A 14,165-nucleotide genomic window follows, 5' to 3' on the forward strand; every position below is an offset into this window, starting at 1 on the left:
AATGCTTATGCACCATATATTTTTTTTAATTTTTAGTTTTAAAAAATATATTTTTGGGAGGTACTCGTTTTGGCAGCGACGCGCGCAAGCCACAGCGCGAGGACTTATTTTCAGCGTTAAATTAAAATTATAGCTCTTAAACTATTATATATTTTTATACAACATTTCAAGATTTTTATATAATATTTAAAATAATATATAATCCGCCCCGTGTCTGCTGTAAAGTATCCGAAACATCGGGCATCTAAAAAACTTATAAACCGCGATAAAACCCGAAAATGTTGTTTGTATGAGTGAAATTCGCGTACGCTTCAGCCTATAATATCCCACTGCTAGGCCCCTTTCCCCATGCAGGAGAAGGACCAGAGCTTAATCCAATCCAAGAAATTCGCGTAAATATTAGAAAATAATAAAACATAATTTATTTTTTATTTTTTCTAAGACTTTTTTAAAAAAAGCGTTATGTTGCCTTATTAATAGTTTCGGAGTTATGACCAAAAAACGAAATTGCTTTTTTTGCAACTTTATGTGTTAATAACTTATGCAATTATTGCGTGCTAGTAAATCCTTTCGATCCATTTTTCGATTTGTATGACAATCGTTCATTTTTATTGTCCCTCTGTTTTGGCAGTCGAGATATTTAGAAAAAAGGCAGTGACTTCAGAATACCTCACCTCATCTACTACTATTACTACTATACCTCAAGATACAGTAGCCGCCAAAATCAAAATCAAAAACGAATCAAATAGGCTTCAAAAGCATCAAATCGTCATTTTACAAGTTAAATTTTTAAAAGTGAAGCTACCACCGATTCGAAATGTAGGTTCTGCAGAGAAGAATAGGCAAGAAACTCCGCAGTTACTCTTTTGAAAATAATATATAAACTGTGTTTTTTAATAGTTTAGTAATATTTTTCATGAAATACGGTGTCACTAAATACACGCATCTTTATCAACTATTTTATTTTATATTAATATGCACCGAATGTAGTATTCCGCTTTATCTATTTATTTCTTATTCATAGACACTATAAAATTATGTTGAGACAATTGTAAAATTGCTTGTGTGATTTTATCATACATGCGAATACTATAATCTAAAAAGGAGACTTTGCGTCGTTGGAAACTTAGAGTTACAATTTTGTTATTCCTTCTCGTATTTAGATTGCGATTATTACTATTAGACCAGTGTTTTTAGCCTTTGAAAATGGTTAAAAGTGAAACAAATTATAAAATGTAATCCATTGGAAAAGGAAGAGAAAACAAATAACAGGTAGTAAGGCCCAGATCCTCCTAGCCCCCTCTTCTCTATGAAATGTTGATGGGCTAAAATTTTCCGCAGGTCACTCAGGTATATAAGTTATCTTAAAATAGCAATAAATAAGTATATACCCACGTATATAATTTAAAGAAGATGATACAACTTTCTCAAAATATTGAAAATGTCTTATTAAATATTCTTTTTATTTTCTGAGCATTTCTTTGCATTTGCTGAAAACATTTACCATGGTAATGTATATTTTTTTACACCATCAGAAAGTAGAGATTTCAACGAATAAAAAGACCACCGACTTTTTTAAAACGTTGATATGTTGACCTGAGAATTTTCGAGGGTGCTTCTTTGATATTGAGGTGAAAACAAGGTAAAAAAAATAAATATTTTAAAACAAAAAATTACAATCTTGAGTTTTTTTTTCCTAGGACTTGTAGTTTAGCCGGAAATCGAGATAAGCCGTTTTTTACCCTTAAACCTAACCTTTTACCACTTCCCGACCTCAGATCTCCCGTAATTTATTTTTCCTTTCTTTTTCCTTCCTTTCTCTTTCTTGTACAATGGGTTTCATCCTATTTTTTTTTTGCTTAAAAAGCTATCTGTACTGGTCTATATTTATATCAAAACAATCAATATACTTGTGAATATACTTAATATTGTTATAAATATATTGCAACAAAGTTGTTAATGTCTCTACCTTATGATTAACATCTTGCAGGGAGACTCGAGCTTCAAGATTGTAAATGAAGCAAACAAGGGCTATTCTTGTTTGCAAAATAAATACAGTCTCAATATCTGTAGCATTACCCCACAGTAACAGACCATAAGACACAACACTATGGAAATAGCTAAAATATATTAAACATGTAGTAGCAATGTCGGTCTGTTGTCGAACTTTTCGTACTTTTACACCTTATCAGACCTATAAATACGGATTGTGATTGTCATCGAAGCCTGATAACGTAGATTCACCATGGACTGTTCATATCTTGATAGGCAGCCAAGCCAGCGTGTGAGCCTTGACATAATAGTAGAGTGATGGATGGCTCTAATCTTTTTGACAAGTTGCAAGTTGAAGTAATAAGGAATATAGCCACCCCCTCTCTTCCTGTGGGTATTGTAACAGGCGACTAAGGGATAACACAGTTCCACTATCACCTTGGAACTTAAAAAGCTGACAGATAGTGGTATAGCCATCCAACAACTGGCTTTAAAATACTCAGGCCGAAGACGGGCAGCAGCATCATCGGTGCGACAAAGCTAGCCCTGCGGTCACCAACCTACCTTCCCAGCGTGGTGACTATAGGCTCACGTCATCACATATGAGTTCACGCCATTTTTGGCGTGAACTTGTGGAGGCTTATGTTCAGCAGTGAGCTGTGATAAGCTGAAATGATGAAATGATGAAAGAAGGCATGTGTCGAACAGTGATTCTGAAAGAATTTCAAAAATTCCAAAAAGTATTTTTATTACGTTACAAAAAGTGTATATTATCGATGTGTAGATAAAAATAAAAAAAAATACAGTTTGGATGGACAAAAGTTATAGATACAAAAAAAAATATTTATCAATATAATTGGTCATTTAAAATTAATTAGGAACATTTGTGTAATGTTTTACAGCAGTCGTTTCCGCTTATTGTGGTTAAAACGTTCGTTAAAGATATGATGCTTATTTAAATATTAATAACTTTTATAGAAAATAAATGTATTACTAATTAATTTTTTTTCTTAGATTAAAAAAAAATAAAATCAGTTGTACCTTTTTTACAGAGGACTGTCTATCTTTAGTTTTCGTATTAAAGCACTTGAAGGATAAGCATAATTATAATCCATGATTTTCAATAAAATGAATGGGCATTTTAAATTAAAAACAAACTCTTTTAACTGACTTTAATAAAGGAGTTAGTAAATGTGACCATCTTTTTGTGTTACTTCAACTTTTTACTGTGCGTATCGATGTTGATGATTTTTAATCGAAAGCTCATGCTTATCATGTAGTCTGATTTAAATTTTATCGATATTTGATAAGTACTTTTTGAGTTATCTTTATATAATAATTCGTATTTAATTGCCTGTTTTACGGCTACCTACGTTGTATTAATCGTGGTTATAATTGTAGTCGGTTTTTTTTGCGAGCAAACTAATTATAATTATTTAATACATACCAACTTATGTTAAGTGCTTTTTCCTGCTATTGGACAGTCAGAGACAGAAATTGTCTGCCTTTAGGGAAAATGCAGAAATTTTCAAAAACATTGTGCTCTGGTAAAACCTGAAAATGATGGCCTTCCTGTAAGTATGTAACAAGGAGATTTTGAAACCCGTATATTTGACGGAGATCAGGTAACCTAGTGGCTTGTATGGTAAAGGTGCAATGGTATAAATGGGACGGTGGTACTATGCCAAAGCGTTCTTAGAAAACTAGGAAACTTTCCACTGTACACATGATAAAAAGCATGGAGATAAATATAAATAAATATAAATATTTACAACAAACACACGTGGTCACCTGTTCCTAAAATAAGCATTTTAAAGCTTATGTTATAGGTATCAGCTGACTGGTATAGCTACATACATACATTTTTTTTGAAAATAAATAAATTAATTAATTAATGTAAACTGCACCAAGGGGCTAGTCAAAGAAAATATCAATAAGATCCAAAGAAAGTATTGCTTAAACTGCAAAGTTCTAAACCGTTTAAGTCTGTGAGCTTGGGATCGTCGACAATTCGAACTGTCTAGCGTTGGATGACGAAAAGCGTTAGGTTAGGTTAGGTTAATATTATTATTAGTTGGTATTTTTTTAAATAATGGCTCGTAACCGTGGGTTTTTGTCGCTTTTTGGTATTATATTTGGCGTTATAACTTATATGGCGTATTACAGATACATTTTTTAGCCATACATCTAACATAAAATCTTCAAGTGCTTGTAAATAAACTGACCAGATTTTTTTACTAGTTATTAATAAAAAAATATATTCAATTAAAACACCAAAAAATGTATACAATTATTTATTTTATTAAGATACATTATATATTACAATCGCTAATAATAAGATGCCAAAAAAACTCATTCGAGTTTTACCGGACATCAGTGTTGTCGACATTATCTCTATGTAATTAGGTTCACATTTGACTTAATACTTAAGCACATCATTCTACCATCGTAGCATTTCGTAGCATTTTAGTATAAAACAAATTCGCATCCCGTTGTCAGTATGCTTTGAATATAGACAACGGATTTTGATGCGGTTCTCTTTGATAAATAGAATGTTTCCAGGAGGAAGGTTTATATGTATAATACATGCATAATATAGTAGAGGTACACTGATAGTTTTAGAGGTTTCTAATGCGATGTCATAAATAAACATTTTCTTTTTGTGCTTACATTGCAAAGCTGGCTGAATCCTACGAGATAGATCAAAATAATGTACTGCAATATTGTACACCTTTATAAATTATAGTTTACAAAACCTAAAAAACCACGCTTTTATAACTAATCGAACTAAAAAGTAGAAAATATTTTTTAATTACAAAGATTTATATTACAATAGTAGAAGATCGAACAATTAATCATAATTAATTACTTCAAAATAAAATTATAATAAAATTTAAGTTACTAAGACAATAATTCAATTCAGAGTAAAAAAACGTGGCGTGCATTTTACAATATTTTCATTAACTTTTTGCTATGTGTTTATAACTCTCCGCACATAGATAGTATCAAATACCCCACGCTTTTTACTAAAAAGTTATATCAATTTAAAGAGTGACGTTGACCATGTAAAGTCATTATTCCACGAGGACAAAGTCGTGAGTACAGCATTTAAAACCTTAAACTTTTTTGATCAAATTTCAATAAGTACTTGTTCGGATTGAAAAAATATTTTTGTGTTAGATAGTCCATTTTCCAAAAAAGGCTATAGGCTATATAACATTATAGTAATGTTTTTTTTCTCAAAAAAGCGGGTGAAATCGCGAGTCACAGCTAGTATAAAATAAATAAAATACGAACCGAGGACTCATCATTGTTAGCAAGGTGTAAAAAAATCATATTGGTTGTCAGGGGTTTAGCGGCGCTGTATTTCATGAAAGACATGGCTATATGCGCCAATCCGTATTAGAGCAGCGTGGTGAATTAAGCTCTGATCCTTCTCCTACATGGGGAAAGAGGCCTATGCCCAGTAGTGAGTGGGATATTACAGGCTGAAGCGAATGGCTAAATTTATAGTAATTGACATTTTTAATAGTAAATACGGAGTTTCTTGCCGATTCATCCCTGAAGTATCATAAACTGAACGGTAGCTTTTTCATTACTATAATTAATTTATTAATAATTGTGTTTGCTCGCAAACGAAAAAAAACCGACTTCAATGACATCAACGAGTAATTCAACGTAGATCGACCAATTAAAAGGTCAAGTAACTACGCGTTATCAAATATTACTCAAAAAGTAGTTATCAGATCTCGATAAAATTTATATGTGACCACATGATAAACATCAGCTTTCGATTAAATTAAAAATTATCAAAATCGGTACACCCAGTCAAAAGTTATTTCTGATTTTCGAGAGTTTCCCTCGATTTCTCTGGGATCCCATCATCAGATCCTGGTTTCCTATGGTACAAAACTAGGGATATCCCCTTTCCAACAAAGAAAGAATTATCAAAATCGGTATATCCAGTAGAACGTTATGCGGTATAATACAACGTAGGTCGACGAAAAAAGCCTCGAGTAAAAACGCATTATTAGATATAACTCGAAAAGTAGTTGTTAGATCTCAAATAAATTTAAATGGGACCAATGGACACACGCCACCTTTCGATTAAAAAAAATTTGTCGAAGTCGATCTACCCGGTCAAAAGTTCTAATGTAACATATATAAAAAAAATACAGTCGAATTGAGAACCTCCTCTTTTTTTGGAAGTCGGTTAAAAACTAATGTATTCGAAATAAACGAATTAATTGTAAACTGACGATTCAAAAGTGCTTTTAAAGCTTACTTATATAAAGTATGATTTTATTTTGATTTAGCTTTTATTTTTATTTTTCAGCCGACTTCAAAAAAGGAGGAGGTTACTCAATTCGATCGTAGGTATATCTAGGTAGGTAGATCTTATATATATACCATATTTAAATATGTGTTCGGGGATAATTTCGTCGTTTATGAACCGATTTTGATAATTCTTTTCTTATTGGAAATGAGATATCCCAAGTGTAGTACCATGATAAGGTAACCAGGATCTGATGATGGAATCTCAGAGAAATCGAGGGAAACACTCAAAAATCGTAGTGACGACTAGTGCGTTTGTCAATCTTTTTCGTCTACTTGTACGTTGTATTACTTGTCGATGTAATTGAAGTCGGTTTTTCTTCGTTTGCGAGTAAACACAATTATTCTTTTTAATTCTGAAAAAAAATATATATGCGTTTAGTCTTTTTTCAAGGAAACAGGGGACGAATCCAGAAGAAAAAAGAATATACTATACAGCTTTTTCTCTTTCTACGATCAAAACACACTGTAGAATGCTTGAAATATGAAAACGTAAATAAAACACATATTCAATTATCTTTATCTTCATTTATTTAAAGTTCAACTATTTAAAAAATGAAGTAAATTTAAAGTAATCATGTTGAACTAAGGGGTTAGGTGTGGTCAGAATTTTCAAAAAAAACGATTCCTTTATGTATTACATCTTAGAAATATTCTCTGAAATTTTGATCTAAATCCGACAAACACTATCTTAAAATTACTATAACGCGTGTTAGATTGTAGTAAAACCAATGTCAGCAACTGAAAATGAAAATACTAAAATAAATAAAGAACTACTTACATGATTTAAAGAACTATTTATATAGCCAAGGAATAGATGACTCGGTGAAATTAATTAAATTATACGTATTACTTTCGTAAATTGTGTGTAAAACTTCCAATGCGTTATATAAGATTTTAAATCCTTTTTTCTTTAAACTATGTTTTTTGAACTGGTGACCACTGTAGCTCGAAAGCCGCTCGATAGATTTTAATGAAATTTATACAGCTTTTTGAAGACGTGTGCTAAACTAGTGTCTGATCGAAGGTTTTTTTAATATCGATTTTTCCTGAAAATCTGGAAAAAAAATCCTGAGAAAGAATAAAAAAAAGCTTCGATCAGACACTATATTATCTATCAATAAAACTATTTTTTTTGTCCGATTGATTTTAAATAATTCTCCAAGGATAAGCGATGGTCACCGTAAAGAGCCCCGGTTGGAACTGGATTAACACAAACAGTCATTACTTTAATCTTTTAAAATTATTTTTAAAAAAATCTAAACTTTCTGTCAAGTCAAGTCGAAATCTTATTTAATGATACTTTTATAAAAAAATAAAAAAAAATACATAAAAATATGTATTTAAAATTGTAATTTTTTCATGTCTCTGCTTACACCAATGCTGCAATTGCTTAAGTCAATCGTTAAGTCATTTAGATTTGATGATTGACGAGCTTAATTAGCAGCCTTAATTCGAATTCGTAAGGGAAGGAGCTTTATCTAACACGCTGACCACCGCGGGTTGGTAAAATATTTTCGTAAATAATGGTAATTAATTCGAGGATAATGGCAGGAAAACTTATTTATTACTATATTTAACTAATAATAATAATAGCTGATAAGTTTAATTGCGCTAATTAATTTTAATATTAAATAATGTTCTATGAAAACCGTTTATTAACTTATCATATTTTGTAATCCTAAAATACGGTAATAGGCAATTATATTCGGCTGAATACTATGATAGTAAGAAAATAAAAACAGGAAAACGACACTAATTGTCTAATTATGTAGTTCGAGAGGAGATTAATAATAATTTAAAGCGTTTTAATTATAAGGAAATTTAATATTGTTTCGGGTGCATTTCCGACTTAATGATGAGATTATGTGCACTAATATAGTATCATTTGTTTTAATATATTTTCTTTCTTGTATAAAAAATATTTAAAACGGAATACTTATCATGTTTGTTATTACATGCTTTTTATTAGCTGCAACTGTATGTTTGTAACCGTCTCCTTTGGACTTCATTTTGAACCACTTTAAACGTTCAGATTTCATTTAAACTTAGTAGACTTATCGAGGACTGATGACAATACACTAATTTGATAAGATTTTCTACTTTTTAGTTTAGTTTAGTTAGGAGGTCGATATTTCAACATTATCTACGAATCTTTTGTTCACGAGACACCCAGTTTCTTATGAAAATAACTATGTTAATATATAAAAAACAATCTGGCGTTCTAAGATACAATTAATCGGTGCTAATCAATGCTATATGCTATGTAAAAATGATTTTAGCGTAGTTTCATATGCAATTAAAATAGAATGATATAATACTAGCGGACCCGGCGAAGAGTGAATAAGAAGTTATCGCCATATGTTTTATGAATTTTACCTTCTTTTGTAATGTATCTTATAAAAACTCAAAAAAAAGTAAGACTTATCCGATTTGGTTGTGCCTTTTGAAAGTTACGCGATAAATTTCGGCGAATTATTTTTTAACCGACTTCAAAAAAAGGAGGAGGTTACTCAATTTGACCGTATATATATATATATATATTTTTTTTTTATGTATGTTCGGAGATAACTTCTTCGTTTATGAACCGATTTTGATAATTCTTTTTTTGTTGGAAAGGAGATATCTATAGTTTGGTACCATGATAAGGAAACCAGGATCTGATGATGGGATCCCAGGGAACTCTTTAACGATTTATAGCAATTACCTGCTGTTTGAACTTAATTCGTTTCTATTGATGAGAACTTTGCATATGTATGAGTTATAAGTGCCATTTCAGTCTGATAATGGAGACGAAAGATAGTCGAGGGAACTCTTCAACGACTTATAGCAATTACCTGCTGTTTGAACTTAATTCGTTTCTATTGATGAGAACTTTGCACCTATATGAGTTACAAGTGCCATTCAAGTCTGATGATGGAGACGAAAGATAGTCGAGGGTACTCTTCAACGATTTATAGCAAGTACCTGCTGTGTGATCATCTGTGTCGCAGGACCAGGTTTGATGATGGAACCCATAAACACTTGAGGGAATTTCTCAACAATTTACAGCAGTTACCTTTTGCTGTTTGACGACCGCTTTGATATAATGGTGCATGTGCCGTGGCGGCGGTGCCTAAACACCGAGGGTCGCAGGTTCTATTCCCGCTCGGAGTGGATATTTATGTTTATACAAATATTTATTTTCGGTCTAGTTGTTAATCCTTGTGGTTATCCCAACCTAGCCTCAGAGAACACGCTAGGCTGTCATTCCCGGTTGTTATTACGTACACCTGATAGCGAACTTTACTCATAGTATGTCGACGCGTTAGCGCAGCGGTCACAGCACCGGCTATTGCGCTGGCGTTAGTGGGTTCAATCCCCGCGCACGACAGACATTTGTATTGGCCATATAGATGTTTGTCATGATCTGGGTGTTTGTGCTTGTGTATGTTTCCGAACCCCCGACATAAGAGAAAAAGCATCCTTGTTAGGTCTACCCATCACTAAAAATTGTAAAATAAAATAATTTTTAACAAAAAAAAACCGGCTCCAAAAAGGAAACTAAAAAGTGAAAAATAAATTTACTTAGTACAAAGTAATTCGTATTTTGATTTAGTTAATCAGAAATGATTAAATAAATATTTTATAATTTTGAAGTTGGTGCCAAGTAAAACAATAACTACTCTAGTATCTACTCGTAAGTTGTATTCAGTTTTCTTTTATAATTTGTTTCATTGACTATTAGTAATATTTTGGCGGATATATTCCCTACTACGAGTAACGGTCGCTATCAGGTGTACATGATAACAACCGGGACCGACAGCTTAACCTGCTCTCCGATGCACGGTGGGGAGACCCACAAGGACTACACAAACACCCAGACCACGGCAAACACCTGTATGGCCAATACAAATGTTTGTCATGTGCGGGGATCGAACCCGCAACCGCCAACGCAACAGGTACAATCCATGGCTGTAACCGTTGCGTCAACGCGGCGTCTTACTCAATTCTTAGTTTGTTTACTACTACAACTAAAACTTATAAAAAAACTAAAATCATGAACATTTTAAGCAAATTTATATATATAATTTATGTATTTTAATATTAAAAAAATAATCAGTAAATCTATGCATTCAAATTTGTCCTTTATATAATGTATCACGAAGCGCAGCAATCGTCGACCCACCTTATTGGTTCTGTCTAAGACTAGAACGAAATTTGCCTGGAGGAGGGAAGGGTAAAGGGATATCACATTCGAAGGAGCACGATTTTACAACTAATTACCTTGTCTAATAAAAGATGTAAGCTCAATTAACGAATTTAAATCTCGGCTTTCGCAATATATTCTCAATAACACTTTATCGTTGGAAGAAACCATTTAAACTATTCGTTAACTATGCTTTATATAGGATTATTTATATTATATATAAATATTTATATATATAGGATTTATAAGATGACGATATGTATGTTTTACTTTTATTGTAATATGTTGTTCTCATGTAAGTGACATCGTCTTTTTGAGAATAGAGTTCTTTAACCTTACTACCTAAAACTTATTTAAACTAAAAAACAAAATTATTATCATATATGTATACTTTACTTTAATTTATATATACTACAGAATTAGCAAGTTGAAGTGGCAGTGGGCTGGTCATCTGTGTCGCAGGACCGATGGCCGTTGGAGTAGACGGGTCCTGGAGTGGAGACCGCGTCTTGGCAAACGCAGTGTGGGACGTCCTCCGGCCCGTTGGACCGACGATCTACGTAAGATTGCCGGTGTAGGCTGGATGAAGATTGCGGAAAACCGGGAAGTCTGGCGCGAACTTGGGGAGGCTTATGTCCAGCAGTGGACTGCCATAGGCTGAAGTGATGATGATGATGATGATATATATATACTTATTTGTCTATGCTACTAACTTATATACAATTATATAATTGTAACATATTTGCCTGACCTTTTAACTGACTTCCAAAAAAGGAGGATGTTCTCAATTCGACTGTAATTTTTTTATGTATGTTATATCAGAACTTTTGACTGGGTGAACTGATGATCAATTTTGTTTTAATTTAAAGGTGTTGTGTATCATTTGGTCCCATTTAAATTTAATTGAGATCTGACAAGTGCTTTTAGAGTTATATCTAATATTGCGTATTTACTTGATTATTTTTTCGTCGACCTACGTTCTATCAAACCGCATAACTTGTTACCGGTCGGGTTTATCGATTTTGATAATTCTTACGTTAATTGGAAGCTAATGCTTGTCATGTAGTCTTATTTAAATTTGATCGAGATCTGATAACGCGTATTTACTTGACTGTTCGTTCGTCTACTTACGTTGTATTACTTGTCGATGTAATTGAATTCGGGTTTTTTTTCGTTTGTCAGCAAACACAATAGTCAAGTAAATACGCATTATCAAAGATTACTCCAAAAGTTTTAATCAGATATCGATAGAATTTAAATATGACCACATGATAAACATCGTCTTTCGATTAAATTAAAAATCATCAAAATCGGTACACCCAACACGTACGTACGTACAACCTACTGAATCGATTTGAAAAATTATTTCACCGATTTTAACGAAAAAAAAACCGACTTCAATTACATCGACAAGTAATACAACGTAGATCGACGAAAATAAATAGTCAATCAACTACGCGTTATCAAAGATTACTCAAAAAGTAGTTATCAGATCTCAATAAAATTTATATGTGACCACATGATAAACATCAGCTTTCGATTAAATCAAAAATTATCAAAATTGGTATACCCATTAAAAAGTTATTGCGGATTTTCGAGAGTTTCCCTCGATTTCTCTGGGATCTCATCATCAGATCCTGGTTTCCTTATCACGGTACCAAACTAGGAATATCCCCTTTCCAACAAAAAAAGAATTATCAAAATCAGTACATCTAGTAGAGAGTTATGCGGTTATAATGCAACGTAGGTCGACGAAAAAAGCGTCAAGTAAAAACGCATTATTAGATAGGTATAACTCGAAAAGTAGTTGTTAGATCTCAAATAAATTTAAATGGGACCAATTGACACACACCACCTTTCGATTAAAACAAAATTTGTCGAAATCGGTCTACCCGGAAAAAAGTTCTGATGTAACATACATAATCAAAAAAAAAAAAAGTACAGTCGAATTGAGAACCTCCTCCTTTTTTGGAAGTCGGTTAAAAAACTAAAAAAACCACGCTTTTATAGCTGATCGAACTAAAAAGTAGAAAACAATTTTTAATTACAAAGATTTATATTACAGTAGTAGAAGATCGAACAATCAATCATAATTAATTACTTCAAAATAAAATTATAATAAAATTTAAGTTACTAAGCGAATAAATAATTCAATTCAGAGTAAAAAAAACGTGGCGTGCATTTTACAATATTTTCATTAACTTTTTGCTGTGTTTTTATAACTCTCCGCACATAGATAGTTGCAAGTAGAATAATTGTTACATTCAATATATCAAGCACCCCACGGTTTTTGAATTAATCAGTTCGGACATTCCATTCGAAAGATATCGTGAGTTTAAAAATGTAAGTATTAGAAAAAAGTTGCGTGGTCGCCGCTCACCATGAACGGCTAGCATTATGTGATCTTTTATATCTTTATATGAAATTTTTGAAGTGAAACATCTTTAGGCGCATGAGGGTAAAATTTTTTACGTATGAAACGGCAACGTTTTGATGAAACGGCAACGTTTTGATGAAACGGCAACGTTTTGATGAAACGGCAACGTTTTTGTCAGACTTAAAAATTAGTTTGCAAAAGAAGTTTCACTTGTGACACATGCACATTGTACGCTAGCACTTTCCTTTTTAGTAACCTGACACAAATAGAAGGGTTATTGTTTGTAGGTATATTTTAATGTTTAATATCGATTTTTTTTTAAATAGTCCGTGCGAAGCCAGAGCGGGCTGCTAGTAAGTAATAAGCTTAATGCTACTATTATTAATAAATGAAGTAAGTATTTTATAACATTCACACACGGTCGTCTGTTCCTAAGGTAAGTAACATTATGATTGTATTATAGGTAAAAGGTGACTGAATAAAATAGATCATTACACTTAGATAATCAATGTAGAACTAAAGAATTTTCTAAACTAATCAAGTTGCTTTAAATTGTTTCAATTATAACAACTCAAAAACTAATTTCAAATTTTATTTTTTCCCAAATTCGTTTAATTTTTTTGTTAGAAAGTTGAAGTTATACTTCATTTGGCGCGTTTGGAAAAAATGATGATAGTCAATTTTTACGATGCGCGCGAACTGTGTCACAAAAAAGCCGACACCCTGAAGTTAGTTAACGAAGAAATAGTTAGCGATGTAAAGTTAGCTAGCCAATGAAGTATAACTTCTTACGTGCGTGCTTATGTACACACACACACTTTTTGAAGAAAATAAATTGGGAGAAATCAAATTTGACATGTCAATCACAAAAGCTTTATGATTTTTAAATTATGGTAAAAAATTAAACACTAAAATGAACACATCTTTAGATTTTTGTTTCTTCAACTTTTTGTGAGGCATGCTGCGAACTTATATAAATAATATCTTAGTTAAATACTTTTAATCGATAAGTTTATATTGTATTTCTTTTTTTGTTTTGTTTTACGTTTGCATCCTCTTTGTATTTCCTTGCCCTTGTTGTAAATTATGTACAATGTGTTTTCTTTATGTATCATTTGAACCTGATGCAGTGTGTTTTCACAAATAAATTTATTATTATTATTATTATTACCTATAGTTGAAGACGCGTTAGTTGCAGAGGTCACAGCACTGTATGTTGGGCTAGAGGTAGCAGGTTCGATTCCCGCACATGACAAACGTTTGTATTAGCCG

Source organism: Melitaea cinxia, chromosome 24 (assembly GCF_905220565.1).
Source record: "Melitaea cinxia chromosome 24, ilMelCinx1.1, whole genome shotgun sequence".
NCBI classification, from domain to species: Eukaryota; Metazoa; Arthropoda; class Insecta; order Lepidoptera; family Nymphalidae; genus Melitaea; species Melitaea cinxia.